Here is a 27746-nt window from a genome sequence, read left to right as displayed (position 1 = left end):
ATTGACGTTTATGAAACGGCTCTTCCTGTGACGCTCTTCACGCGATATTCCTTCAGCCAATCAACAACCTGACATGCCGGCTATCTTGGAACGCCACCACATAGTCGCGAAATTGCAGATGCATTGCACGGGTTTCCGCACGCTACCATCCACTTCCTTTTTAATTGCGCTAAAGTCGCAATATAGTTGCCAAGAACCACAAAAAAGTATTAGTCGATAAAATTTGCAGTTCTACGTCACATTTCGTCATTCTGATGAAAACACAAAATTGCGTTTTGCAGAACTTCCGTTTCCCGGAACAAATTTCAAAACACGTGACCTCTGGACATCCAATGAGATAGCCAATATGGCGGATAATGGCGGCCGTGCACCCGCCATGCGTGCCGAGAATAGAGCCTCTATTTGGGAAAACGGCGCAAACGCGAAGAATGCTGGGCGCTTCCGGAAGCGGATGTGCTCCAGCGCACCCTGCCATTTGCTCCGGAGGCCGCGCCTGAGTTCTATTGGCACATTTCCTTCGGGTAACCAGTATACTTCGGTTGCCCTCCGCCGGAGTGGAGTGCTCCGGCGCTGAGTTCGTCGGCCACGCCGAATCTGACATTGGAGTTCACCATCAAGCAACTTTCCTCCTATAGACCCATAGCACTGGCTAACTGCGACTACAAAATATTGACGAAGGTACTGACACGTCGCGTTTAGTCAGTTATTAAGGATATAGTCGGCCTGCACCAGACGTGTGGCATCCGCGGAAGAACCATTTTCACTAACATTCATAAGATGAAGTGTGTACTTGAGTGTTGTGACGCCATGTACGATTCAGAAGCGATCCTTCAGCTTGATTTGGAGAAAGCTTTCGATTGCGTTTCGCATGAAATTTTGCTTACCATCCTGGAACATGTTAATTTTGGCCACATAATCACTGAGGGGGTGACCATGGCGTACCGGAGCTGCTATACGAGACATAATTAATCAGACGTTGGGGGCCCCCATTAATGTGAAGCGCTCCGTTCGCCAAAGTAGCCTACTCAGCCCACTTATGTTTTGTGTTTACATAGAATTGCTGTCAGGCTATAATCTGAAATGCCTACATTAGGGGATTTTGTCTGCAAGCAGCAGAGGTCGAGTTATGGGCATATGCTCGCGATGTGGCTGCATGCTGCAAAGATACGCAGAGTGTATTGAATACTGTTAGTATTGTTAGAAGGTTTAACGACGTCACTAGTAGCTTTGTGAACTGGCAGAAATGTTTGGGGTTTTGGCATGGAAGGTGGGCGTCTACCCAAGACCACTTTTCGAACGTAAGCTGGGTCACGAAGCGACGCCAGTTAAGTACCTTGGCACACCCCTTGATGCCTACAAGGACAGTAGCCAAAGAGGTAGCGGACCAAAAAGGTAAAAAAAGCGGACAGATGGCACGCCAGCCACTTGCCATTATATGCGAGAGCTACAGCGTGCAATATGTTTCTCGTGACAAAAGTCTGGTACGTAATGCAGGTCCTACAGTGCTCTCGGATTAATGTGCAGAAACTGCACCGCGTGTTTGCTGTTTTCGTGTGGGCATCAAGCTAGGAGCCATGCAGCGGAGATAATCCTTTCCGTCGTGTTAAGGATGGCGGTCTTGGGTTGGCGCACCTCTTCTTGCGTCAACTTGTTAACAGGTTCTTTTTCTTTCGCGATACGAATGACACATTTCTGCGCACCGTTATTCAAATGAGACTATCAAGAGCACTTCCAGAGCTTGTTGTCGGTAGCGAAACCATGACATGTTCAGTCCGTGGTTTCTTCTGGGAAATAGTCGATAGTGTTTCCTTTTTGCGTGTTCGTTTTTCAAATGTATATTTGTGGACTCTAAAACGCAAAAAGTTATATCGTGATTTGTGTGATAGTGTTTTGCTTGTGCCCATGTACCGAGCCGTGTACAGTGGAGGCCCAGGCCTAGACGTTTTGAAAATGGTGAGAAAGCTGCTAGTGCAACCAGCCACCAAATCATTCTTCTTTGAATTACATACCGGGACTTTACAATTTAAAACATTTCTGGGACAACATAAGTTCTACTTGCCATAGGGAACTACCTGCGTTATTTGTAAAAAACCGGTAAACATAGATCATGTCTTCATCCACTGTTGGGAGGGGGTCTTTTTCTGTGACGAAGGGTCCTAAAAATTGAGTGCAAAGGGTCCTAAAATGGAGCTAACGATAGATCCCTAAGGAATGAGGTCTTTGCCAATAGATGACGACGAAGGATTCTCGTATGATGTGATCATGCTTACGGGCCTCCACTGTCTATGGCACTCGAGAATAGCGGGGTACCACTGTGACCCTGATGCCCAACCGGTGCTTGTATACTTCAGTGAATGTATGCAGCTGTATGTAGAAGTGCAGAAGTCACGACAGCCTGTTCCTGAGTGGCTTTCCAGGTTTGAACCCCTGACAGCACTCAAGGAATTTTAATACAACAATGTCATGCCCCAGTATCGAACGGCGACGAATGTATATATTGGTGCTTTTTTTGTATAGTGTTCGGGGAATTTGCGTTGCTATATATCAAGGACTGGCAATTAAGAAGAAAAAGTGTCCGCGTGGCCTAAGGATTCTACTTCCGGCTACCGTTCGGTGCGGACGCGGAATGTCTTGGTCCTCAGGGGCGGTTACAGCGGCCCAGCAGAGTCGCGGAAACTGCTTCAATGATATGACAACGCAGGAATATCAGATTATTTTACCGCAGTTGCCTTCAGGCACGACCGTAACGACTACTGTTTTTTTTTGCACGCTAATGTAAAAGCAAGGCCCCACCGAGTCGAGCACTTCCGAGATGCTTTAGGTTGTCTGCAGCTCATGCCGGAAGTTGTGGCTCTCGGAGCCTACCAAATGAACCACGTCTGCGCCATTACATTCAAGGACGGAAAAGGCAAGTAGAAGATTTTGTCAACCCCACCCTTCAGCGTTAAGGAGCATCGGTGTGTTGTGATAGACCCTTGCAACCAAGACATCAGGATGAAGCTGTACTGGCTTCTGCACACCACCCCGGACGAAGACGTGAAAACCGCCCTGGCGCCTTACGGCACCATTAGTGAGATATGGAGAGATAAGTGGCGTGTGGCAGGCTGCAATGAGAAAGGGTCGCACACGCGTCTAGTGTCCCTGCGCCTGAAGGCTGGCTATACTGTGGAAGACCTGCCACATCAGCTCCGCGTCGGTGAAGACCATGTACTAGTGCATGTACCAGGCAGACCGCCGCTCTGCCTCCGGTGCCACGGCACCGGTCACATACGGCGCGAGTGCCGAGTTCCACGCTGCGGGCTCTGTCGTAGTTACGGCCACGACGACACCCAAAGCGTGCGTAGCTGCGCCAACGTAACAGGGTCTGGTAGAAGTGACACCGTGAATGAGCACCTCATGGACCAGGCCGACGCGGAGGAAACCACCAGTGGGGCCGGGGTTCCATCAAGTTCTGGCAGCCAGCCATTAGGGGAACCATCGTTTGCAAACGCTGGAGGAACGAAAGACGGCGAGGATGGTAAGGTCAACGACCTACAAGAAGCAACAGAAAACGACAAAGCCGTTGGTAACACAAGTGCTCCGGCGACCGCGATGGAGACTTATGAGGTCGAGCCTAACAAGGAAGAAGCTGACAAAGACGGGGGAAAAGCGGCACTTCTGCGATCTCAAAGAGACCGCGTGAAGGGTCTGAAGACGTCGGCAACAGTGACGAAGCCTCTGCTGGTGAGCCACTCCCGAAGACGGCAGTCGTCAGAAGAAGTTCGTTTAAAGTGAAACCCAGCGTGCCGCCAGACAAAAGAGCGGCACCGACAGTGCCTCCGCGTTAGCGGGGCTGCTGTCCGGAATACGACTAAGAGGCTGAACAACGGACGGACAAGCAGCGAGTGTCGCCAATGTGTGACGCTAAGGAAGACGCCTCGACCTCGCCTCAAACAGCGCGGCCACTTCTTGTAGGGCGGCGAGAGACTGTAAGTCTGAGTCCGGGAATTATGAACCAATCGCAGTGCGCTCGGCTTGACCCATCGCTTTCAATGATTTCTAGATCAGCGTCAGCGTTTCGGATAGGTACACTTAACGTAAGAGGGTTGACGGCAAGAAAGCGACAAGTCCAGTTAAAACGGCTGTTAATTGAAAATGACGTTGACATCTTAGCGTTGCAAGAATAAAAAAATTGAGAGCGAGGAGCAGGCTGACCGCATGGTTGATAATTATAAAGCAAACTTTAATGTCTGCGTATGTCATGCCGTTGTAAAGTCTGGGGGATGCGTCATCCTTTTAAAAAGGTCCGTTGGTATTATTGAAGAAAGTGTCATAGCTTCACAAGACGGCAGATTAGCACTTTGTGATTCTTCTTTGCGTGGTAAAAAATGGCGAATAATTTGCATGTACGCACCTAATACCTGCTCCGACAGAAAATGCTTTTTTGATTACGTAGACACTTTCTTAGAGTGTTATAGAATTGTTGTGTTACTAGGTGACTTTAACTGCGTTTGCATGCCCGAAGACACGGTTAATAATAATCCAGTTCGTGATAAAAGTGCACTACAGCTTCGTGCTTTAACAGAAAACTGTGACCTTGTAGACGTTGATGCTCTTCGTGAGAATCATGTGCAGTTTACGCACTTTCAGCTTCAAAGCCACGCTAGATTAGACCGTGCGTACATTTCCGGTAGTATTGTGTCGCAACTACGTAGTTAAACATGTTAGCTTCAGTGTCCATAGTCTTGTAATGTTCCAAATAGGAAATAAAAGAAAAACAAGTGCATTTAATTGGGATCTATGGAAATTAAATGAAAACGTTTTGAAAGACGAAACGTTTGTTAAACTGGTACGTCAAAAGTGTAAAGAGGTTCTGCTTATTCACACAAGTTATAGCATGGTTTGGGAGAATTCTAAAAGTAAAGTTAAAATGGTGTGCAATTGAGAGGTCAAGCGTCATACGATACAAAGAAAGACAAAAAGAAAACGAGCTACAAGTCACACTTGATTATCTTTTAAATGCAGAATGCACGATACCCGGATTGTTTAGAAAAGAAATTAAAGGAGTGAAAAGACAAATGGAATGCATTGCGGAGGAAAGATATAAAGGCGCCGTGGTAAGGGCACGTGTGGAACGGTTCTTGGTGGGCGAAGCACCCACCAAACGCGCGCTCACTGAAGAAAAGAGGTATGCCTCAAGAAACGAGGTTAAAAAAATACGATATCAGGGCATGGTTTCGTCGGACCAGAAGGTTATCGAAATGGCTTTTCTTGAACGGTATCGAAGCTTGCTGGGCAGCCAAGTTGAAGTGCAAGATGCGTTTGTAAAATAGTTTATGGCACTTATGCCCAAACTGGATGAGGACGTTAAAAACGATCTTGAAAGACCCATAGCAATAAAGGAAGTTCAGCATGACCTTAGTAACGGCAAGACACCTGGACCAGATGGCATCGGGGCAGCCTTTTATAAGTTTTTCAAGGCAGAACTATCAGAAATGCTTCATCGTACTACAACGGGGACCTATGACGTTAAGCAACTGCCCATATCTTTTAGGAAAAGCAATATTAAACTTATACCGAAAACTGAAGACCCTGAGAGATTGCAGTCGGTGGAAAATTACAGGCCCATAAGTCTGACAAATGTTGACTATAAAGTGTATATGAAGGTCATTGCAACAAGACTTCAAACTGTAATTACCGGTATTGTTGGTGCACACTAAATGTGTGGAATAAGAGGAAGAAGCATCTTTAATAATATTCATACTGCAAGAACAGTTTTAGAGTGCTGTGAAGCGTCAGGTGGCCGTATAGCCATGATTCAACTAGACTTGGAAAAAGCGTTTGACAGGGTGTGTCATAGCATACTTTTTGCATTGCTGGATTACGTCAATGTAGGCGCGGTAATAAACGACGGTGTGAAAATAGCATATGATAATTGTCAGGCTAAACTTCTAATTAACAAGAAACTCAGCGAAGACATAGCCATACGTTCTAGTGTCCGTCAAGGATGCCCTGCTTCAGCCTTATTGTTTGCTATTTATTTAGAGCCATTTTGTTTAAGGGTGTTGAACAATAAACAAATAACCGGATATCAGTTTTCATCGCATGTAATAAAGGTTTTGGCTTATGCTGATGACATCGCGTTTTTTTTTGTGAAAATAAAGAGAGCATAAAAGAGGCGGTCAGTGACGCAAGAGCCTACTGTAGACTCACTGGAAGCGCCATTAGTTGGCAAAAGTGTCTAGGCTTTTGGCACGGGGATTGGGATTCCAGACCAGAACAGATTGAGGGGATCAACTTTTGTACTTCTCCGTCCAAGTATCTTGGCATACCATTAGGGTGTTATAACGAAAATGCCGAAGAGTGGGCTGACCAAATGGAACACATTAAGGCGCCAACAACAAAGTGGGGCGGATGCGAACTTTCGATATTTGCGCGCGCAACGGTTTGCAGTGTTTCTAGTGGCAAAAATTTTGTATATGCTGCAAGTGCTATGCATGTCGCGAATGTGCGTGCAAAAGATTCACCCAGCTTTTTCTATCTTTATCTGGAGATCCACTTGGGAGCGGACCGGCAGGATAAATCTGTTTCACTCTGTTAAGAAGGGTGGGCTTGGCCTTTCGCACTTGTTCGTTAAGCAGATTGTTTCACGATATTTTTTCTTGCGTGATCAAAGTGATGGTTTTCTACGTAGTACAGTCATGCAAGTGTGCCTGCGGGATGCGCTGCCGGAGTACATTGCGTCGTCCTTTCACGCACCACATGTAGCGGCGAAAGGATTCTTGAAAGAAGTTGTTCATGCTGTTCGCTTTCTTAAAGTGCATTTTTCTTTCGATTATTTCTCATTAGTGACCAAAAACTATTGTAAAGGATTTAGTTGACGTGTTATGGACTGTACCGTTGTATCGTGCAGAGTTTGCATTAGGACCCGAACGGGATGTACTGAAACGTGTAAAGAAAATGCCTATCAGAGCATCAACTAAAACGTTTTTCTTTCTGCTGCAGAGTGGCACGCTCCCTGTTAAACCATGGTTAAAAGAAAAAGGTATTTATCCACCTTGGGGTGTAAATTGTATGATATGCAATAGGCCTGAAACAATAGAACACATTTTCTTAGATTGCTCGGATTCAATCTTCTTGTGGGACGTCTTACAGAGGACTTTTAAAAAGGATTTCCCGCTCACACCATTCGGAATTCGGTTCTTGCCTTTTGAATAAACAGTGGACGTGCCATGTGATATGATGATACTGGTTACAATGCATAGTGTCTGGAAAACAAGAATGGATATTAGACAGGAACACGTTGATCCCGAGCCAGTGAAGACATATTTTGCTGAAAGTATTCGATATGTTCGAGATGGGTTCAAGGCTCTTAACGAGCCACCTGAATGGTTGCCTATGATAGGAAAATTCTTGGAGATTAAGCCTTACTAACCAAGCTACACGGGACGTACTGTCTGTCCCGTTTTTAGTACGTGTAGAGATTTGTCTCGTTATGTTGAATTCACAGATGTGAATTCTTGTGTGACGTGTAATTGACGAAATCCAGAAATAAAGAAAAAAAATCCGCGTGGCCTAATGGATGAGGCGTCTGACTTCGGATCAGAAGACTGCAGGTTCGAGTCCTGTCGCGGACGTTGGTTTGAAAATTTTTATTTACTGCTTGCCGAACACGCATTTAACGAAGGTGGCGCAAAATGTCCTATGTGTCCGCGTGGCCTAATGGATAAGGCGTCTGACTTCGGATCAGAAGACTGCAGGTTCGAGTCCTGTCGCGGACGTTGGTTTGAAAATTTTTATTTACTGCTTGCCGAACACGCATTTAACGAAGGTGGCGCAAAATGTCGTATGTGTCTGCGTGGCCTAATGGATAAGGCGTCTGACTTCGGATCAGAAGACTGCAGGTTCGAGTCCTGTCGCGGACGTTGGTTTGAAAAATTTTATTTACTGCTTGCCGAACACGCATTTAACGAAGGTGGCGCAAAATGTCGTATGTGTCCGCGTGGCCTAATGGATAAGGCGTCTGACTTCGGATCAGAAGACTGCAGGTTCGAGTCCTGTCGCGGACGTTGGTTTGAAAATTTTTATTTACTGCTTGCCGAACACGCATTTAACGAAGGTGGCGCAAAATGTCCTATGTGTCCGCGTGGCCTAATGGATAAGGCGTCTGACTTCGGATCAGAAGACTGCAGGTTCGAGTCCTGTCGCGGACGTTGGTTTGAAAATTTTTATTTACTGCTTGCCGAACACGCATTTAACGAAGGTGGCGCAAAATGTCGTATGTGTCCGCGTGGCCTAATGGATAAGGCGTCTGACTTCGGATCAGAAGACTGCAGGTTCGAGTCCTGTCGCGGACGTTGGTTTGAAAATTTTTATTTACTGCTTGCCGAACACGCATTTAACGAAGGTGGCGCAAAATGTCGTATGTGTCCGCGTGGCCTAATGGATAAGGCGTCTGACTTCGGATCAGAAGACTGCAGGTTCGAGTCCTGTCGCGGACGTTGGTTTGAAAATGTTTATTTACTGCTTGCCGAACACGCATTTAACGAAGGTGGCGCAAAATGTCCTATGTGTCCGCGTGGCCTAATGGATAAGGCGTCTGACTTCGGATCAGAAGACTGCAGGTTCGAGTCCTGTCGCGGACGTTGGTTTGAAAATTTTTATTTACTGCTTGCCGAACACGCATTTAACGAAGGTGGCGCAAAATGTCCTATGTGTCCGCGTGGCCTAATGGATAAGGCGTCTGACTTCGGATCAGAAGACTGCAGGTTCGAGTCCTGTCGCGGACGTTGGTTTGAAAATTTTTATTTACTGCTTGCCGAACACGCATTTAACGAAGGTGGCGCAAAATGTGGTATGTGTCCGCGTGGCCTAATGGATATGGCGTCTGACTTCGGATCAGAAGACTGCAGGTTCGAGTCCTGTCGCGGACGTTGGTTTGAAAATTTTTAATTACTGCTTGCCGAACACGCATTTAACGAAGGTGGCGCAAAATGTCGTATGTGTCCGCGTGGCCTAATGGATAAGGCGTCTGACTTCGGATCAGAAGACTGCAGGTTCGAGTCCTGTCGCGGCCTTTGGTTTGAAAATTTTTATTTACTGCTTGCCGAACGCGCATTTAACGAATGTGGCGCAAAATGTCGTATGTGTCCGCGTTGCCTACATTCCACTTCCGGCTTCCGAAGCGAACGGTTGTGAAAGCATGTGCTCCCTCGGAGCGGATACAGCGGCCAATGGCCGCGGAATCAGGTCTTCTGACAATCCGGCTGAAGATTACCAGGTTGTTTTGCCGCATCTGCCCACAGGTGAATCAGTTTTGAATACCGTTTTTTTGCACGGTTGCCTTAAGGCAAGACCTTTTCGATGCGAGCATTTCCGCGATGCACTCGACCGTCTTTCGCTGTTGCCGGAGGTGGTTGCCCTCGGGGCATACCAAATGAATCACCTGTGGGCAGTAACGTTCAAGGACGAAGAAGGAAAAAAGAAGATACTGGCTGCAGACGCCTTCAATGTCAAGGACGAGCGCTGTATGGTTATAGACCCCTGCGACCGAGGCGTTCGTCTGAAGCTTTACTGGCTACTTCATGGGGTACCAGATGACGATGTTCGAAATGCACTTGCCGCCTTCGGAAAGGTGACAGAAATCAACAGAGAAAAATGGAAAGTTAAAGGCTGCTTCGATAAAGGGTCGACAACGCGCTCCGTAACGTTGAAGTTGAAGGTGGGCGTTACCATCGACGATCTGCCTCATCAGCTGCGTGTCGGTCAAGACTTGGCACTCGTTCATGTCCCAGGCAGAGCTCCGCTCTGCCTTCGATGCCACGGCATCGGCCACATACGTCGCGAGTGCCGTGTTCCACGTTGCGGGCTCTGTCGTCGTTACGGCCACGACGAGACCCAGTGCGTGCGCTCCTATGCCAGCGTAACAGGCCCGGCTCGGAGAGATTTGGTTTCCGAGCACATGATGGACGCAGCCGATGCAGAAGATGCCACGCGAGGTCATGGCGACGATGGGAATGCGGAGGCCCCAAAGCCCCTACAAGCACCATATGACATCGCCAAGGAATTGAGACGCGAAAAAGACCCTGCGCGTGTTGCTGCCGCAGCGAACCCAGAAGCGCTAAAGGAAGACACAATCAAGACCCAAGGCACCTGCGGCTCTCTTCCTGAAAACGCGAAAGCCACAGAGGATGCCATCACCGAGGTCGACATGGCAGAAACTGGCAGCGGTCCTGTAAAGAGGACGCGAGAGGAGACTGGGTACACCATTGCGAGTGGTGTTTCAGAGACAACAGGGGAACCTCCCACAAAGGCTGCAACTTCCAGACGGCAGTCTTTCAAGCCAGTGCCAAACTTTACGCCAGACCGACGGACTAATTCCACGCCGCCGCCTTCTTAGCGGCGGCAACACCCCCCCCCCCTCTTTTTTTTTTCGTTCACGGAAAGGGGCGTTCTCGTGTTTTTTGTCTGGAAGTGCAGCGATCATGGAGCCTACTCTCACCGCGGGGTCTGCATGTTTGATGCGAAGATGTGAGTAGGCTATTGGCAAATTTTTCTTAATAGAGATGGCAGCTAACTTTAAGCATGCCCTGCGTGTCGCGACCTTCAATACGAGAGGCCTTTCTGCGCGAAGAAGACAATGCCAACTAAATCGAATTCTTTTAGAAAATGATATTGATGTGTTAGCGGTCCAAGAGACCAAAATCGAGAGTGAAGAACTAACTGATCGAATGGTTGAAGTCTTCCGCAACAGATACAATGTGTGTGTGTCACGCCGTTGGTAGGGCTGGTGGCTGTGCTATCTTTATTCGAAAGAGCCTTGGAATCATTGAATCTGTGTCTTCTTGTGACAATGGCCGACTAGTTTTTTGTGATTTTCTTTATGCCGAAATTCCCTGGCGTGTAATTTGTGTCTATGCACCGAATAGAATCTTTGAGCGAGAAAGTTTTTTTAGTACCATGCGACCCTGTCTAGAAAGTGAAAGAAGTGTATTACTGCTTGGTGACTTCAATTGCGTATGCAGACCCGAAGATAGATCAAATAGTAAAGTTTATAGCGATAAAAGTGCAGAATTATTGCATCGAATGATTGAGGATAATGAACTCGAAGATATAGCTTTAGTGTTGACGCATGAAGACCAAGCAAAATACACCCATTTTCAAAATGTATCTCATGCCAGATTAGACCGAATTTATGTCCCTTTTGATTTAGTGTCTTTATGTTCCCATTATGATACACAGCATGTGAGCTTTAGTGATCACTCTTTAGTCATACTTACCATTGGTACAAAAAAAGTGTCAAAGTTTAACTGGGAATTGTGGAAATTTAACAACAAATTACTACAGGATGATTTTTTCGTTGCAAAGATCAAGGAATATATAGATAGCATGCGGTTGAATCAAACTTGCAACTTTATGATGCTGTGGGAACAGTTTAAATGTGACTTCAAAGTCGCCGCCTTGGAAAGAGCAAGTGTTGTGAGGCAGAAAGAAAGGCAGCAAGAAAAAGAACTGCATAGCGAGTTAGACTATATGGTTAACGTAGAAAATGCTAAGCCTGGGCTGTTCTCGAAAGAAATTAAAGAAGTAAAGGCGAAGCTCGATACCATAGAAGCAGAAAAGTATCGTGGCGCAGTGATGAGGGCGAGGTCCGAGCGGCTATGGATGGGAGAAACGCCCACAAAACGCGCGCTATGCGACGAAAAGAAACATGCAGTATCAAAAGAAATTAACGAAATCAGTTTCCGCAATGACGTTACTCAAGACGGTGAACTGATACAGCTTGCCTTTGTTGAATATTATAGAAGATTATTTAGTCATAAAACATGCGATACTGAACGGTTTTTAAGCGAATTTCTGCCGCTTATGCCTAAGCTTTCTGACGAAACAAAACAGTCACTGGAAAGGCCAATAACAGTCGCGGAAGTTGAGCAGGCGATAGACGATCTCAGTCCTGGCAAATCTCCTGGTCCAGATGGTCTCGGTGCCGCCGTGTACAAATTCTTCAAAAGGGACATGGCAGAGTCCCTACATCGAGTTATAGAAGAATGCTACGAAGAAAAACTAACACCACCATCCTTTCGAACATCCCATGTGATCATGATTCCGAAAACTAATGACCCGGTGAAACTGCTTTCTGTGGAAGCATACCGACCAATAAGCTTAACGAATACTGATTACAAGATCTTTATGAAAGTTTTGGCTCGCCGTTTCCAAAGTGCTATCAAGTCCCTTGTAGGTCCACATCAGACTTGCGGAATTAAAGGAAGAACAATTCTTACAAACATTCACGTAGCAAGAACGGTTCTTGAATGTTGCGACACTATGCAGGATCGAGTTGCAATGGTTCAACTGGATTTGAACAAGGCTTTCGATAGAGTTGTGCATGAAATTCTGTTCCTCATCCTGAAGCACGTCAATGTAGGATCTGTAATTCTAGACGGAGTGAAAATGGTCTATGATAAATGTACAGCGAGACTTGTCATCAATAAGAAACTAAGTGAAAAGATTCGTGTTGAAACATCTGTAAAACAAGGCTGCTGTTTGTCATCCCTCCTCTTTGATCTTTACCTGGAACCCTTTTGTTTAAAAGTACTTGCAAATCCGAGTATTCGAGGCTACACTTTCTTCAACAGTGAAGTTAAAATCCTCGCATATGCGGATGATATAGCTGCATTTTGCGCAAATGAAGAAAGCGTGTACGAAGTTGTAGAAGAGGCTAAGAATTTTTGTAGAGCAACAGGAAGCATGATAAGCTGGAATAAATGTCTTGGGTTCTGGCATGGCAGCTGGGAGAGTGCTCCAGACATGATGTGCAACATAAAATGGAGCACAACTCCCGATAGCTATCTAGGAGTTCAACTAAAACACTATAAGGACAGCAAAGACTTTTGGGCAGATGAAGCAAGAAGAGTTAAATTACAAACAGAAAAATGGCTGGGTCATAATTTTTCTATGTTCTCAAGAGCAGCCGTTTGTAATATGTTTTTGATTGCTAAAGTGTACTATGTGCTCCAGGTATTAAGCATGACTAGGGTTTCTGTACAAAAACTGCACAGAGTGTTTGCAGTCTTTATCTGGGGGTCGACTTGGGAGCGCATGAGTCGATGCAACCTTTTTCATAAAGTTAAAAACGGGGGCTTGGGGCTATCGCACCTGTTTTTTAGGCAGATTGTGACGAGGTTTTTCTTTTTGCGTGATCAAGCTGACGTATTTCTTCGAACTGTAATCCAAGTGCGATTACAAGATTCCTTGCCAGACTACGTTGTATCAACCTTTTTTTTTCGGCCAGCGTTGTTATCTGGCTACCTACGCGAAGTTGTAGCGGCTATGCAGATTCTCAAGGGCAGATTTTCCTATGAATACTTATCGTCTGTGACACGTAGGCGATTATACAAAGACTTACTTGATGTTTTTTGCCAATTCCTGTGTACCGCGGGCTGTACCAGCTGGGCTCAGAGCGCGACGTCCTCAAGCGTGTTAAGCGAATGCCACTGAAAGCCTCAATGAAATCCTTTTTTTTTCCAAGTACATACCGATACCCTCCCTGTAAAACCATGGCTGCAGAGCAAAGGCCTCTTCGTTCCATGGTCTGTAAACTGCCTAATATGTAGAAAACCGGAAACAATTGAACATCTTTTTCTTGATTGCCATGACGCGATGTTCCTATGGGATGTGCTTCAAAGGACCTTAAAAAAGGACCTACCTTTAAGCGCTTTCGGTATTCGTTACTTACCTTGTGTGGAACCAGAGGGTGTACCAAATGATATGTTCATGGTGATGTGTATGCAGAGTGTCTGGCGAACAAGAATGGACGTCAGACATGCGCATTTGAGTCCAAGATCGGCAAGAGATTATTTCATTGAAGCTGTTATCTACATACGAGATGTATACAAGGCATTAGATGATCCTCCAGAATGGATTACTGTTTTTGATCTTTTGGCCAAAATCAAGCCATTTTAAAACTCACGAACTAGCCGAGAGGCTAGGGATTTCCCTGTTCTTTTGTTTGCAATTGCTGTTTCTGTGAAATGTTGATCACAAGGTAATAAAGAAAAAAAAAGTCCACGTTGCCTACTGGATAAGGCGTCTGACTTCGGATCAGAAGACTGCAGGTTCGAGTCCTGTCGCGGACGTTGGTTTGAAAATTTTTATTTACTGCTTGCCGAACACGCATTTAACGAAGGTGGCGCAAAATGTCCTATGTGTCCGCGTGGCCTAATGGATAAGGCCTTGTCTGACTTCGGATCAGAAGACTGCAGGTTCGAGTCCTGTCGCGGACGTTGGTTTGAAAACTTTTATTTACTGCTTGCCGAACACGCATTTAACGAAGGTGGCGCAAAATGTCCGATGTGTCCGCGTGGCCTAACAAGATTCTACTTCCGGCCGTGATAGCAAACGGACGCTTGTGGAATGGGCTCCGCCGGAGCGGTATCAGCGGCCCAGGTGGGCCGCGGAAACAGGTTTTTTGCTGATGACACCCAGGACTATCAAGTTGTTCTGCCGTCGCTGCCAACAGGTACATCTGTTGCGAATACTGTTTTTCTTCACGGCGACTTGAAAGCCAGGCCTTATCGTGTAGAAGATTTTCGGGACATGTTGGTTCATCTTGGAGTGCTCCCTGAAGTAATAGCTTTGGGGGCGTTCCAGATGAACCACGTTTGGGCCGTCGCGTTCAAAAGTGCCGAAGCTACTAAGAAGATGGTAGGAATCGGTGAAGTACGGGTCAAGGAGAAACGGTGCCTTGTGGTTGACCCCGAAAATGAAGAAATACGTATAAAGCTCTACTGGGTACTACATAATGTAGCAGACGAAGAAGTGCGTTCTGCCCTGGCACCGTACGGGAAAGTGAGTGATATCTACAAGGAGCGTTGGCGAGTGCATGGAATAGCTGACAAGGGCTCGTCAACGCGCACAGTTGGTCTGAAGCTCAAGCCTGGTGTGACGCTAGAAGATTTACCCCATCAGTTGCGGGTTGCAGAAATCATGGCTCTACTCGTCGCACCGGGACGCCCCCCGCTATGCTTGAGGTGCCATGCCACGGGTCATATCAGGCGTGACTGCCGGGTACCGCGGTGTGCTAAGTGTCGGCGATATGGCCATGATGAAAGCAGCTGCGTGCGAACCTACGCAAACGTGGCGGGTGTCAAAGCGAATGAAGAAATATCGACGGAACATCTAATGGATGAGGCAGACGCGGCTGAAACTACCCCCAATGCAGACAGCTCGCGAATTCCTGGTGCGGCTAGCACCGCCCACGTGAAGCAAAAGGATGCAACCTTTACTGAGGAAGTGACCGCCAACACTTCGACCGAGGCTGCAGAGACATTGGTGACGGGCGCCCCAACGAGCCAAGGCAATGCACCTGGCGTGAGGGTCGAGGAAGACCGTGTAACTACAGACGTCACTATGAGTAGTGCCAGCAGCCTTGCGTCAAAACGACTCCATGAAGATGGCAAAGACGGGCACGCGACCGACCAGATTGCAACAGATGAGCCGCCTGTGAAGACGACACCTATTCGAAGGGCTACATTGAAATTCACACCGAAAATACCGCTCGAGCCACGGCCCGAGCGGAAACCGCCGGCCCCGCCGGCGACGTGACGTCCTTTTTTTTCTTTCAACCGGACAATAGCAGCGGAGTTGACCGGAAGAGACAATGCGTCGACGCCGCCACGGCAAAATCAAAGTTGGAATCAAAATGGCTGGAGTGACTTGGATATGCTTTATAAATGTGAGTGGGTTGTCGTCTTGTATTAAGCAAGGTACTACAATGCGGTTTTGTGTAGTGTAAAAAAATTGCAATTACTCTTCAAACACCTCTTTATGTGGGCACCCTTAATGTGCGGGGCTTGTCGACGCGGAGGAAGCAATACCAGCTGAATCGACTGTTTATGGAAAATGAGCTGGACGTAATTGCCATACAGGAGACAAAGATTGGAAGTGAAGAAGGAACAAACCGCATGGTTGAACCTTTTAGGACGTACTACAATGTATACGTTTCGCATGCAATTGGTACCGCCGGTGGTTGTGCGCTGTTTGTGAAGCACTCCACAGGAATATCTGTTGACAGTGTGTACACGTGTGACACTGGGCGGCTTATTGTATGTGACATAACGTTGCAGGCCCAGAATTTCCGAATAGTTGGTTTATATGCCCCAAACGTAGCAAATGAGCGCAGATTGTTTTTCGAAAGTGTTGAACATTATCTGACCGGTGACAGGACTGTTATAATGATGGGGGACTTTAACTGTGTCTGCAGAGTAGAGGATAGGGCAAGAGTTTCCGCGATACGGGATGCGAGTGTATCAGTATTAAACTCAGTGACTGTAGAACACCAATTAGAAGATGTAGCGTACTTCCTATCAAACGGTACATTGCCTCGGTTCACCCACTACCAGCGGGACAGCCAAGCTAGACTGGACCGAATCTATGTTTCGGCAGATTTGGCACTCTTTTGCAATAAATACGATGTTAAAAACGTTTCTTTTAGCGACCATAGCTTGGTTATATGTACGCTAGGCCCGAGGAAACCAGCGAAGTTCAACTGGGAGCTGTGGAAATGCAATGTTAAGATCCTCGATGATGAGGTATATGTGCAGGAAATAAAAAGAAAAATTGGAGATCTACTGGAAAGTAAACCGGGGTGTTACGCTGAAGCATGGGAAGATTTCAAACAAAACGCGAAAATTTCAGCTATCGAAAGAGCCGGCGCATTGCGTAGACAGCAAAGGAAAGAAGAAACTGAGCTGCAAAGTCGGTTGGACTTTTATTTGAATGCGGGAACTGCAGCTCCGGGTACCTTTGCCAGAGAAATAAAAGAAGTTAAAAGCATACTAGAAGTAATTAATACAGAAAGATACAGAAGAGCAGTAGTACGCGCACGTGCGGTAAAAATATATATGGGTGAAAACCTTACCAAACGTGCTCTATCAGACGAAAAAAGCTATGCGTCGCGCAACGAAATAAAAGCGATAATGTACAGAGATGAAGTTGTGCGAGACGAGAAACTGATACGACGCGCTTTTGTCGATTACTATCAAGAATTGCTTGGCCACGAACCACAGATTGAGGAAGGATTTCCATGCGATTTCTTGAGGCTCATGCCAAAACTAGAAGAATTTAAAACGAACCTCGAAGCTCCAATCAACGTTGCAGAAATTGAGTGGGCGATCGGGGATTTGAGTGCAGGGAAATCACCAGGCCCTGATGGTTTGGGTTCAGAATTCTACAAGGCGTTTAAAACGGAAATAGCAGTTGTCCTCGTTAACGTTATAATTGAGGCATACAGAAGAAAGAAGTTACCCCCTTCTTTCAGGCAGAGCCATGTTGTACTTTTTCCAAAAACAGACGATCCAGCTGCATTGCTGTCAGTACGAGCGTATCGACCAATAAGTCTAACGAACACGGACTACAAGATTTTCGCTAAAGTTTTAAGCAGGAGACTTCAAAGCGTTATAACCAAACTTGTAGGGCCACATCAGACTTGCGGCATAAAAGGAAGGTCCATTCTGACCAACATACACGTGGCTAGAACAGTCCTGGAGTGCTGCGATGCCTACTGCGGGAAAGTCGCAATGTTACAACTCGACTTAGAGAAGGCATTCGACAGAGTTGCGCATAAAGTCCTTTTCAACATTATAGAATATATCAATGTCGGGATGGTCTTGATGGAAGGCATAACAATGTGTTATGCGGACATTTCTAGCAGGATTAAAGTTAATAAATCATTAACTGCCAGTTTCCAGATAAAGTCCTCTGTTAGGCAAGGATGCCCATTGTCTCCTTTACTGTTTGCGCTTTACCTGGAGCCTTTCTGTTTGAAGATCATGTCGTCCAGTGCAATAAAAGGTTTTAAGTTGAGCACAAGCGAAGTTAAGCTACTCACATATGCTGACGACATTGCTGTTTTCTGTACTGACCAAGCAAGTGTCAGGAACGCGGTCAGTGTCGCGACGAGTTTTTGTAAAATGACAGGCAGCGTTATCAATTGGGACAAATCTTTGGGCCTTTGGCATGGGGATTGGGATGACACCCTGCAGTCTTTGAAAACATGCAGTGGACGGTTTCACCAACGAAATACCTCGGGGTGCCTTTAAATCACTACAGAGACACTAATGACTATGGGAAGAATGAAGCAGAGCAAATAAAGGAAAAATCTACCAAGTTTGGAGGGAGAGACCTATCTATATTTGCAAGGTCAACAGTGTGTAACCTCTTTCTGGTAGCCAAGATCTGGTACGTTCTTCAAGTATTGTGTGCGACGAGAGCAAGCATTCAAAGGCTGCACCGGGTGCTTGCTGTATATATATGAGGTTCAACATGGGAGCGTACAAGTCGCACAAATTTATTCCGCTCCTTGAAAAGCGGCGGACTGGGCTTGGCGCATTTGTTTTTAAAACAGGTAGTGTCCAGATTTATCTTTGTGCGGGACCAAAGCAACGGTTTCCTACGTACTGTTATTCAAATGAGATTATCTGATGTTATGCCGGCGTTTATTGTGTCATCTGATCTGGTTAAAGGGCCGAAAGTACGAGGCTTCCTGCGAGAAGTCGTCTGGTCTTACCAGTTCCTCGTGGCACGGTTCTCGTTGGAATACCTCAGCAGCGTCACTCGAAAGAAACTGTATAAAGATGTTCTTGATGTATCTATGCCAGAACCATTGTATCGCTCAATGTTTCCAGCAGGGGCTGGCAAAGACGTACTGAAAAGGGTGAAGCGGATGCCAGTACGATTTACGGTTAAAACGTTTTTCTTTCACTTGCACACCGGAACTCTGCCCGTTAAACCGTGGTTAGAGCAGAAGGGTATTTTTGTGCCTTGGACGATAAATTGCTTACTGTGCAAAAAGCCGGAAACTATTGACCATATTTTCCTGGATTGTGAAGATTCCACCTTCTTATGGGACATACTGCAGCGCACCTTGAAAAAAGATTTGCCGCTTACCCCATATGGCATGCGCTTCCTCCCAACCGCAAACGATAAAGGAGTGCCGTATGACATGTTTATGGCGCTATGTCTTCATAGCATATGGAAAACAAGAATGGCAGTGCATCATGCCGACTTAAACCCCCAGCCTGCCAGAGAATACTTCAAAGAAGGCATCGCCTTCATTCGTGAGATATTTAAGGCGCAGAATGATCCACCACAATGGATGCCGGTATTAGATGCTCTTGTTAACCTGAAGCGGTTTTAATTACCCACGTTTGCCGAAAGCAGGCAAGCGTTTTTAATTACAGAATGTAGCATGTATTAGTGTTTTTTTGTTTTGTATCTTTCCTGAGAAAGGAAACAAAGAAAAAAAAAGTCCGCGTGGCCTAATGGATAAGGCGTCTGACTTCGGATCAGAAGACTGCAGGTTCGAGTCCTGTCGCGGACGTTGGTTTGAAAATTTTTATTTACTGCTTGCCGAACACGCATTTCATGAAGGTGGCGCAAAATGTCCGATGTGTCCGCGTGGCCTAATGGATAAGGCGTCATTCTGCTTCCGGCCACCCAGCGTGACGGTTCGTGAATCATGGCCTCTCCCGGGGCAGCGACAGCGGTCACTTTTGGCCGCGGAAACAGGACCAACGACGAAGAGAAGGATTACCCTTTTATTTTGCCGCAACTGCCTAAAGGACGAGTGGCTACTAACACCGTGTTTTTACACGGGGATGTACGTGCGAGACCATACAGGGTCGAGGACTTCAGAGACGCCCTACTGCCGACGGGCTTGCTGCCTGGCGTGGTATGCATAGGGGCGTACCAGATCAATCACGTGTGGGCGGTGACCCTTAAGGATGCGACCACCACGAAACGGCTGGTGGCCCTGAAGGAACTTCAAGTGAAAGGACGACGGAGCGTCATCGTCGACCCACAGGACCAGCAGGTGAAGCTTCGGCTTCACTGGCTGCTGTATGGCGTTGCCGACGATGACGTCCGCGTGGCGTTTGCGCCTTTCAGCAACGTGGATGAGGTAAGCCAGGAGAGGTGGCGTGTCCAAGGTATGGGGGACAAGACCTCTACCACGCGGACCGTGCTCCTCAAGCTGAAGACCGGCGTCAAGGTAGAGGACCTTCCACATCAGGTCCGCGTCGGCGGAGAACTCGCTTTGGTGGTCGTTCCCGGTCGGCCCATGCAGTGCTTGCGTTGCCAGGGCACTGGGCACGTCCGGCGAGAGTGTAAGGTGCCGCGCTGCTCCCGTTGCAGACGTTTTGGGCACGTCGACGCCGACTGCGTGAAGACGTAGGCTACAGCGACAGGCCAAGCAGTGAGTGAAGCGGCAGCCGAAAATCTGATGGATGCAGCCGAGGCTGAAGATGCTGCCAAGGGAGCCGGAGACCAAGTGCCGCCAGCGAAAACAAGTACCGTGACAGTGCCGGAGGGCGCTGAAGCCAAGGTGGACGAAGCTGCTGAGCAAGTGACTGGGCCGCCACGGGTCGACACGGAAGCTGTCCTTCGAAAGGAAGGTGCGAGTGAAGGCGAAAGCGATGACGAAGATTCAGAAATGGAACAGAGCGAGGCTGCCAACGACGGGGACCGGGCTGCTAGTCTCGGTGCAACCTTCAAGCGCCCCCGAGACGACGCCGGAGACAAGGATAACGCAGCATCCAGCACCGGGGATGGGCCGCCGGCAAAAGCGCCTCTTGGGAGGCGTTCGGGTTTCAAACCCAAACCGAATGTTCCGCCCGAGAGAAGGCCTGTGGACAAAGCGCAGCACACCACCAACAACGCCGGGAAGCCGGGCGGCTCCGGAGGCGGCTAGCCGAGGGCTAGTCGTGAAAGGTAAGCACCATGCTCCGGGCCTACTTCATTCTTTAGTACAGCATGACACCTGACCCGTCTCTCAGCATTGCCACACTAAACGTGCGAGGCTTGGCGGCTAGCCGTAGGCAATGTCAAGTACTACGGTTGATCACTGACTACGACATAGACGTTTTAGCTGTCCAGAAGACCAAGGTAGACGGGGAGGAAGAGACCGGGAGCATGGTGCGGCGTTTCACGTCTAGATATTATGCAGTCGTGAGCCACGCGGTAGGGACGTCCGCTGGATGTGTCCTGTTTGTTAAGAAGTTACGAGACCTGGTTGTTCAAAGTGTGTTTTCATGTCAGTCGGGAAGGATTGTTATTTGCGATTTTGTGTTTTGTAAAGTTGAATTCCGAGTTATATGCATATATGCGCCAAATGGGGTAGAAGAACGTGCATTATTTTTTTCGAGTCTTTTTCAGTATATTAGCAGTGAAAAGTGCATGCTTTTGTTGGGGGATTTCAACTGTGTTTTGAGTGCTCGTGATAGATGCAATAATGGTGGTATCCGCGATAAAAGCAGTCATATATTGTCTAGGCTGATCAGCGAAAGTGAACTAGACGATGTATGTGAGTGTCTAGAGGGGGAGCGGGAAGTGATGTATACGCGATTTCAAGGCAGTAGCCATGCGCGGTTAGACCGCTTGTACATGTCACAGGACATGATTCCAAAGTGCCACAGTTATTCTGTTGCACCTGTGTCGTTCTCCGATCACTGCTTGGTGATGTGTACCATAGGAATGAAGAAGAGTCAATCTTTTAACTGGGACCAATGGAAAATGAATGCCTAACTTCTAAAAGACGCGCCATTTGTAGACGCAATTCATGAGGCCGTTATGGAAGTAAGCGATGAATGTACTGAAACAATAGCAGAGAAATGGGAATGGTTCAAACAGAAGGTAAAAATGAAAGCAATAGAAAGATCTAGCTGCTTAACGTTTAAGAGGGAAATGAAAGAACGAGACTTACGAGAGATACTTAATCAGCTGATAGCGCTGGAGTGCGAAGAGCCAGGGGCGTATAAGCAAGATATGCGAACCATCAAAGAAAAAATCGAACAGTTGGACAAAGAACGCTATCAAGGTGCGATTGTGCGCGCAAGAGCAAACGCATTAGTAGCGGGGGAGACGCCCACCAAAAGGGCGCTTGGACTTGAAAAAGCTCATGGTCGACGTAATCATGTCGATAAGATCTCGTGGAATGGCACACTCGTAGACGATAATAAGAGCATAGGCCGAGCGTTTTTAGAGTATTACCAGTCATTGTTTGCATATCAAGAAGCCAATGTAGATGAGTTCAAAAGGGTCTTTCTCAGTCGCATGCCGCGATTAAGTGACGACACGAAGGACCTATTAGAAGGCAATATAAGAGAACACGAAGTCGAAAAAGCAATAAATGATTTGAACAATGGCAAATCACCCGGACCTGACGGTCTGAGCGCGTGTTTTTATAAAGCCTTCAAGAAAGAACGGTCGCCCCTGCTAACAGACCTGTTTAACGCCGCGTATGTGAACAAAGCTTTGCCGCCTTCTTTTGGTAAAGCGCATACCATCTCGATACCTAAGAGTGACAAAGCGGAGAAACTTAGGCTCGTGACATCTTATAGGCCGATATCTTTAACCAATGTCGACTATAAGATTTTCATGAAGGTTTTGGCAGCCAGACTTCAAAGCGTCATCAAAGAAATCGTCGCAGACCACCAAACGTGTGGGATCAAAGGGAGGGCAATTTTTTCGAATATTCACACACTGCGGTGCGTGCTCGAGTGCTGTGACATCACTTACGATGGCGTCGCAGTGCTCCAGCTTGACCTAGAGAAAGCTTTTGACTGTGTGTCTCATGATATTTTGTTTGTCATTCTGGATCACGTTAATGTAGGTGCCATAATCACTGAGGGAGTGGCATTGGCGTATCAGAACTGCACAACACGCTTAATTGTGAATAAATCATTGGGGGCCCCCATTAACGTCATGCGTTCTCTGCGTCAAGGCTGGCCCCTCAGTCCTCTTTTGTTTGCAGTTTACATTGAAACGATGTGTTTGGCGATAACTGAGAATGATCAAATACGAAGTTATAGCTTGGCAGCCACAGAAGTCAAGCTCCTGGTATATGCAGATGATATCGCCGTGTGTTGTACAAACCGAGAAAGTGTAACGGAAACAATATGCGTTGTGAAACAGTTTTGTGATGTGACGGGCAGTAAAGTGAACTTGGGTAAGTCCCTCGGATTGTGGCACGGAGAGTGGTCCTCGGCCCCGGACAATTTTGCGAATGTGAGCTGGGTGAAAACCCCTACCAAGTATCTCGGCGTTCCCTTGGACAGCTACAAACAGAGCGAGGAATACTGGACAAACCAAATAAAAGAAACAAGAGAAAAAGCAGACAGGTGTCCATTTTTGCAAGGGCAACTGTATGCAATATGTTTTTCATTACAAAGTTGTGGTACGTCATGCAGACGTTATTTTGTGCAAGGGTAAACGTACAAAGGTTGCACAGAGTGTTCGCCGTTTTTATCTGGGAATCTAGCTGGGAAAGATGTAGCCGAACAAACCTGTTCAGGCGGGTGAAAGATGGTGGCCTGGGCTTGGCGCATCTTTTTGTACGGCAGCTTGTCAATAGATTTTTGTTTTTTCGAGATGTGCGTGATCCTTTTCTGCGTACGGTATTACAGCTCAGATTAAGAGCTACGCTGCCGGCACTGATTGTTAGTACCAATAGTATGCCAGGAACGATTCGCGGCTATCTTAAAGAAGTAGTCGATAGTGTGCGCTTTCTTTCAGTGCGTTTTTCTTTCGAGTATTTATCCGGCGTGAAAAGAAAGACATTATATAAAGATGTGTGCGATATTGTATTTCCAGTGCCATTATACAGAGCGATATACAGTGGAAGACCAGGACAAAATGTCATTAAACGGGTGAAAAGAATGGAGGTGCCTACTGGGGCAAAAACATTCTATTTTAGGCTACACACAGGAACACTGTCAGTGAAGACATTCATGGAAGAACGCGGCTTCCTTGTACCATGGGGCCCACACTGCTTGATTTGCAAGCAACCTGAAACTGTAGATCATGTGTTCTTGCATTGCTGGGAAGGTGTCTACTTCTGGGACGTCCTAAAACGGACAATCAAGAAGGAGTTTCCGTTGAATCCGCATGGGATCAGGTACTTACCGATTGAGAATGAGGACGGGGTTCCATACGACCTAATTATGCTCAATGGCCTCCACTGTTTATGGCGGGCACGAATGGCTGGGTACCATTGCGACCCAGATGCTAGGCCTGCTCGTACTTATTTTCGAGAAAGTATGTCTGGTTTCATTGAAATTAAGAAAATGCAAGATTGTGTACCCGATTGGCTGTCGAGGATAGAACCTCTGACAGCTTTAAAAGAATTTTAGTTTGACAACGCCAGTCCATGTTGGGCGGATGGCTTTCATGTTTTTCAGTATGTTCTGTAGGTGTTCTTTTTGTGATGTCTGTTTCTATACTGTGTGCATTGTACATTGTCAAAGACCGGCAATAAATAAAAACAAAAAACCTAATGGATAAGGCGTCTGACTTCGGATCAGAAGACAGCAGGTTCGAGTCCTGTCGCGGACGTTGGTCTGAAAATTTTTATTTACTGCTTGCCGAACACGCATTTAACGAAGGTGGCGCAAAATGTCCTATGTGTCCGCGTGGCCTAATGGATAAGGCGTCTGACTTCGGATCAGAAGACTGCAGGTTCGAGTCCTGTCGCGGACGTTGGTTTGAAAATTTTTATTTACTGCTTGCCGAACACGCATTTAACGAAGGTGGCGCAAAATGTCCTATGTGTCCGCGTGGCCTAATGGATAAGGCGTCTGACTTCGGATCAGAAGACTGCAGGTTCGAGTCCTGCCGCGGACGTTGGTTTGAAAATTTTTATTTACTGCTTGCCGAACACGCATTTAACGAAGGTGGCGCAAAATGTCCTATGTGTCCGCGTGGCCTAATGGATAAGGCGTCTGACTTCGGATCAGAAGACTGCAGGTTCGAGTCCTGCCCCGGACGTTGGTTGGAAAATTTTTATTTACTGCTTGCGGAACACGCATTTAACGAAGGTGGCGCAAAATGTCCTATGTGTCCGCGTGGCCTAATGGATAAGGCGTCTGACTTCGGATCAGAAGACTGCAGGTTCGAGTCCTGCCGCGGACGTTGGTTTGAAAATTTTTATTTACTGCTTGCCGAACACGCATTTAACGAAGGTGGCGCAAAATGTCTTATGTGTCCGCGTGCCCTAATGGATAAGGCGTCTGACTTCGGATCAGAAGACTGCAGGTTCGAGTCCTGTCGCGGACGTTGGTTTGAAAATGTTTATTTACTGCTTGCCGAACACGCATTTAACTGAGGTGGCGCAAAATTCTTATGTGTCCGCGTGGCCTAATGGATAGGTAATTCTACTTCCGGCTACCGTTCGGTACGGACGTTGAATGTCGCGCTCCGTAGGGGCGGTGTTTGCGGCTATGCCAAGCCGCGGAAACAGGATGACTGCTACCGCTGAACCGGATTACCACGTTGTTTTGCCGACTCTGCCAACAGGTTCGTGTGTTTTAAACACCGTTTTTCTTCACGGTGACGTGAAAGCGAGGCCATTTCGTGTCGAAGATTTTCGTGACACGTTGGCTCATCTGGAATTGCTCCCTGAGATGGTCGCCTTGGGGGCGTTTCAGATGAACCACGTCTGGGCTGTGACGTTCGAGAGTGCAGAGGCGACGAAGAAGATGCTGAAGCACGCGGAACTTCAAGTCAAGGAACGACGCTGTTTGGTTGTGGATCCGCATAACCGGGAGGTGCGGCTAAAGCTGCACTGGTTACTGCACAATGTGCATGACGATGACGTACATGCGGCGTTTGTTCCGTACGGAAAAGTATCCGACATCCAAAAAGAACGCTGGCGTGTACAAGGTGTCACGGACAAGGGGTCGTCTATGCGTACGGTGTCCCTGAAGCAGAAGCCTGGCTTGACAATTGATGATCTTCCGCATCAGATACGAATAGCAGGCATAATGGCGCTAGTGGTCGTGGCAGGTCGTGCTCCCCTATGTCTTCGGTGCAACCGTACGGGGCACATCAGACGTGAGTGCCGCGTGCCGCGTTGTTCTGTGTGTCGACGATTCGGCCACGAAGACAGTCAGTGCGTACGCACGTACGCAAGCATTGCAGGGCCACCAAAAAATGAGGAAATCGTCAACGAGCTCCTTATGGACGAAGTTGACGCGGAGGAAATTGGCAGTGCGTCTGGACCAACCTTGTCGCCGCCTTCGAAGAAAGACTTGGCGGTAACGACGGAGAAACACGATCTTACGCAGGTCGCGAGTGAAGCCATATTGACATCAGGCGCGCCTACACCTGCTAAAGAGGCTGAAACAAACAACGACGCAAGTGCAGGCAAGCAACCGTCCGCAACAACTTCGCAGGATGATGCATGCCTCATGGACACCACGCAAACGAGCAAAGCGGCAGCAGCGGCCAAGAGAACGCACGAAGAAAGTGCCGGAGGGGAGCAAAAGTTGAGCACTTCCAGTGCGAGCGAACCACCTGTGAAGACAGCAACTGGCCGGAGGCCTACCTTTCGACCGGCGCCAAACCTACCGCCGGACAGAAAGGTGTCGGGGACACCTCCGACTTAATACGTCGTACTTGCGTGTGTTTGTGCCCGTTTCAGTGGGGGGTGAGGGGAGACAATGCTGCTACTTTGGAGCTGCGGATGGAATGCCACTCAAGCGTGGAAGCTGACTGCAGACACGTGAAGGCAGTGTGAGTGACCTTTCGTAGCCGACAATAGCAATGCATAGATTGTGATCTCTTTCATCTAGAAATGGAGTTACGCCTCGAAACACCCTTACGCGTAGGCACGATTAACGTGCGGGGTCTTACGGCAAGGAGGAAGCAATGTCAGCTTAACCGCCTGTTCATCGAAAAGAATCTCGACATTATTGCGGTTCAGGAAACAAAGATTGAAACTGAGGAAGGGACGGACCGCCTAGTGCAACCTTTCATGACTAGATATTATGTGTGTGTTTCCCATTCTGTTGGAAGAGCGGGGGGCTGTGCGCTCTTTCTCCGGAATAACATTGGTATATGTGTTGAAAATATATTTAGTGATGATAGCGGGCGCATTATAGTGTGTGATTTTTTGTTTTGTACTCTGAAGTGGCGTGTTATCTGCATTTACGCGCCAAATAGAACAGCCGAGCGCAGGGCGTTTTTTGAATGCGTGGAATGTCACTTGAAGTGTGAGAGAACCATAGTCATCATGGGAGACTTCAACTGTGTCTGCAAAGTGGAAGACAGAGCCCGTAAGCAGCCTGGTCTCGATGTAAGTGCGCTACGTTTAGCAGCACTGGTGGAAGAACATAATTTAGAGGATGTAGGCGCCGTTTTGGCCAACAATGATGCACCTCAGTTCACTCATTTTCAAGGGGACAGCCACGCAAGACTGGATCGTGTCTATGTTTCTGCGGAAGCGATACCATTGTGCAGTGATTATGAAATCAGCCATGTTTATTTTAGCGACCACAGTCTGGTCCTTTTTTCACTTGGTCCAAAAAAGCCGTCAAGTTTCAACTGGGGACTATGGAAACTCAATGAAAAACTGCTGCAGGACGAAACCTTTGTAAAAAAAATTCAAGATAGCCTCAAAGAGCTGTTATCGGGTGGTCAAAAAGATTATACAGAAAAGTGGGAGTGTTTTAAGCAAGAAACGAAGTTAACAGCGATAGAAAGATCCAGTGTTTTACACCACCAGGAAAAAAGAAAAGAAATGGAATTACAAAGTGAGCTCAACTTTTATTTAAGCATGGAGAGCAACCATCCGGGATGTTTCGCAAAAGAAATAAAACAAACTAAAGCACAGTTGGAACTTGTCGATAAGGAAAAATATCGTGGTGCAATTATACGCGCACGCGGAGAACGTCTATGGTGTGGGGAACAACCTACAAAGGGTTCGCTTTCTGATG

At 47.2% G+C, this 27746-nt stretch overlaps 18 non-coding genes across 18 annotated transcripts; all 18 read left to right on the top strand.

The window, feature by feature from the left end:
- Positions 1-7543: 7543 nt before the first annotated feature.
- Positions 7544-7616, top strand: Trnar-ucg (transfer RNA arginine (anticodon UCG)). Its single transcript has one exon. It is a non-coding gene; the product is annotated as a tRNA-Arg (tRNA).
- A 71-nt stretch (positions 7617-7687) lies between these two features.
- Positions 7688-7760, top strand: Trnar-ucg (transfer RNA arginine (anticodon UCG)). Its single transcript has one exon. It is a non-coding gene; the product is annotated as a tRNA-Arg (tRNA).
- Positions 7761-7831: 71 nt separating this feature from the next.
- On the top strand, positions 7832-7904 carry Trnar-ucg (transfer RNA arginine (anticodon UCG)). The gene has a single exon. It is a non-coding gene; the product is annotated as a tRNA-Arg (tRNA).
- A 71-nt stretch (positions 7905-7975) lies between these two features.
- Trnar-ucg (transfer RNA arginine (anticodon UCG)) lies at positions 7976-8048 on the top strand. Its single transcript has one exon. It is a non-coding gene; the product is annotated as a tRNA-Arg (tRNA).
- A 71-nt stretch (positions 8049-8119) lies between these two features.
- On the top strand, positions 8120-8192 carry Trnar-ucg (transfer RNA arginine (anticodon UCG)). The gene has a single exon. It is a non-coding gene; the product is annotated as a tRNA-Arg (tRNA).
- A 71-nt stretch (positions 8193-8263) lies between these two features.
- Trnar-ucg (transfer RNA arginine (anticodon UCG)) lies at positions 8264-8336 on the top strand. The gene has a single exon. It is a non-coding gene; the product is annotated as a tRNA-Arg (tRNA).
- Positions 8337-8407: 71 nt separating this feature from the next.
- Trnar-ucg (transfer RNA arginine (anticodon UCG)) lies at positions 8408-8480 on the top strand. The gene has a single exon. It is a non-coding gene; the product is annotated as a tRNA-Arg (tRNA).
- A 71-nt stretch (positions 8481-8551) lies between these two features.
- On the top strand, positions 8552-8624 carry Trnar-ucg (transfer RNA arginine (anticodon UCG)). Its single transcript has one exon. It is a non-coding gene; the product is annotated as a tRNA-Arg (tRNA).
- Positions 8625-8695: 71 nt separating this feature from the next.
- Trnar-ucg (transfer RNA arginine (anticodon UCG)) lies at positions 8696-8768 on the top strand. The gene has a single exon. It is a non-coding gene; the product is annotated as a tRNA-Arg (tRNA).
- Positions 8769-8839: 71 nt separating this feature from the next.
- Trnar-ucg (transfer RNA arginine (anticodon UCG)) lies at positions 8840-8912 on the top strand. Its single transcript has one exon. It is a non-coding gene; the product is annotated as a tRNA-Arg (tRNA).
- A 71-nt stretch (positions 8913-8983) lies between these two features.
- Positions 8984-9056, top strand: Trnar-ucg (transfer RNA arginine (anticodon UCG)). Its single transcript has one exon. It is a non-coding gene; the product is annotated as a tRNA-Arg (tRNA).
- Positions 9057-14185: 5129 nt separating this feature from the next.
- Trnar-ucg (transfer RNA arginine (anticodon UCG)) lies at positions 14186-14261 on the top strand. The gene has a single exon. It is a non-coding gene; the product is annotated as a tRNA-Arg (tRNA).
- Positions 14262-19284: 5023 nt separating this feature from the next.
- Positions 19285-19357, top strand: Trnar-ucg (transfer RNA arginine (anticodon UCG)). The gene has a single exon. It is a non-coding gene; the product is annotated as a tRNA-Arg (tRNA).
- Positions 19358-24437: 5080 nt separating this feature from the next.
- On the top strand, positions 24438-24510 carry Trnar-ucg (transfer RNA arginine (anticodon UCG)). The gene has a single exon. It is a non-coding gene; the product is annotated as a tRNA-Arg (tRNA).
- A 71-nt stretch (positions 24511-24581) lies between these two features.
- On the top strand, positions 24582-24654 carry Trnar-ucg (transfer RNA arginine (anticodon UCG)). The gene has a single exon. It is a non-coding gene; the product is annotated as a tRNA-Arg (tRNA).
- Positions 24655-24725: 71 nt separating this feature from the next.
- Trnar-ucg (transfer RNA arginine (anticodon UCG)) lies at positions 24726-24798 on the top strand. Its single transcript has one exon. It is a non-coding gene; the product is annotated as a tRNA-Arg (tRNA).
- A 71-nt stretch (positions 24799-24869) lies between these two features.
- On the top strand, positions 24870-24942 carry Trnar-ucg (transfer RNA arginine (anticodon UCG)). The gene has a single exon. It is a non-coding gene; the product is annotated as a tRNA-Arg (tRNA).
- Positions 24943-25013: 71 nt separating this feature from the next.
- Trnar-ucg (transfer RNA arginine (anticodon UCG)) lies at positions 25014-25086 on the top strand. The gene has a single exon. It is a non-coding gene; the product is annotated as a tRNA-Arg (tRNA).
- The last annotated feature ends 2660 nt before the right edge of the window (positions 25087-27746 follow it).

The sequence above is a fragment of the Dermacentor silvarum genome, chromosome 3 (genome assembly GCF_013339745.2).
Source record: "Dermacentor silvarum isolate Dsil-2018 chromosome 3, BIME_Dsil_1.4, whole genome shotgun sequence".
Classification (NCBI taxonomy): domain Eukaryota; kingdom Metazoa; phylum Arthropoda; class Arachnida; order Ixodida; family Ixodidae; genus Dermacentor; species Dermacentor silvarum.
Note: the sequence above shows the minus strand (reverse complement) of the source record. Positions and strands in the feature narration are given on the sequence as shown.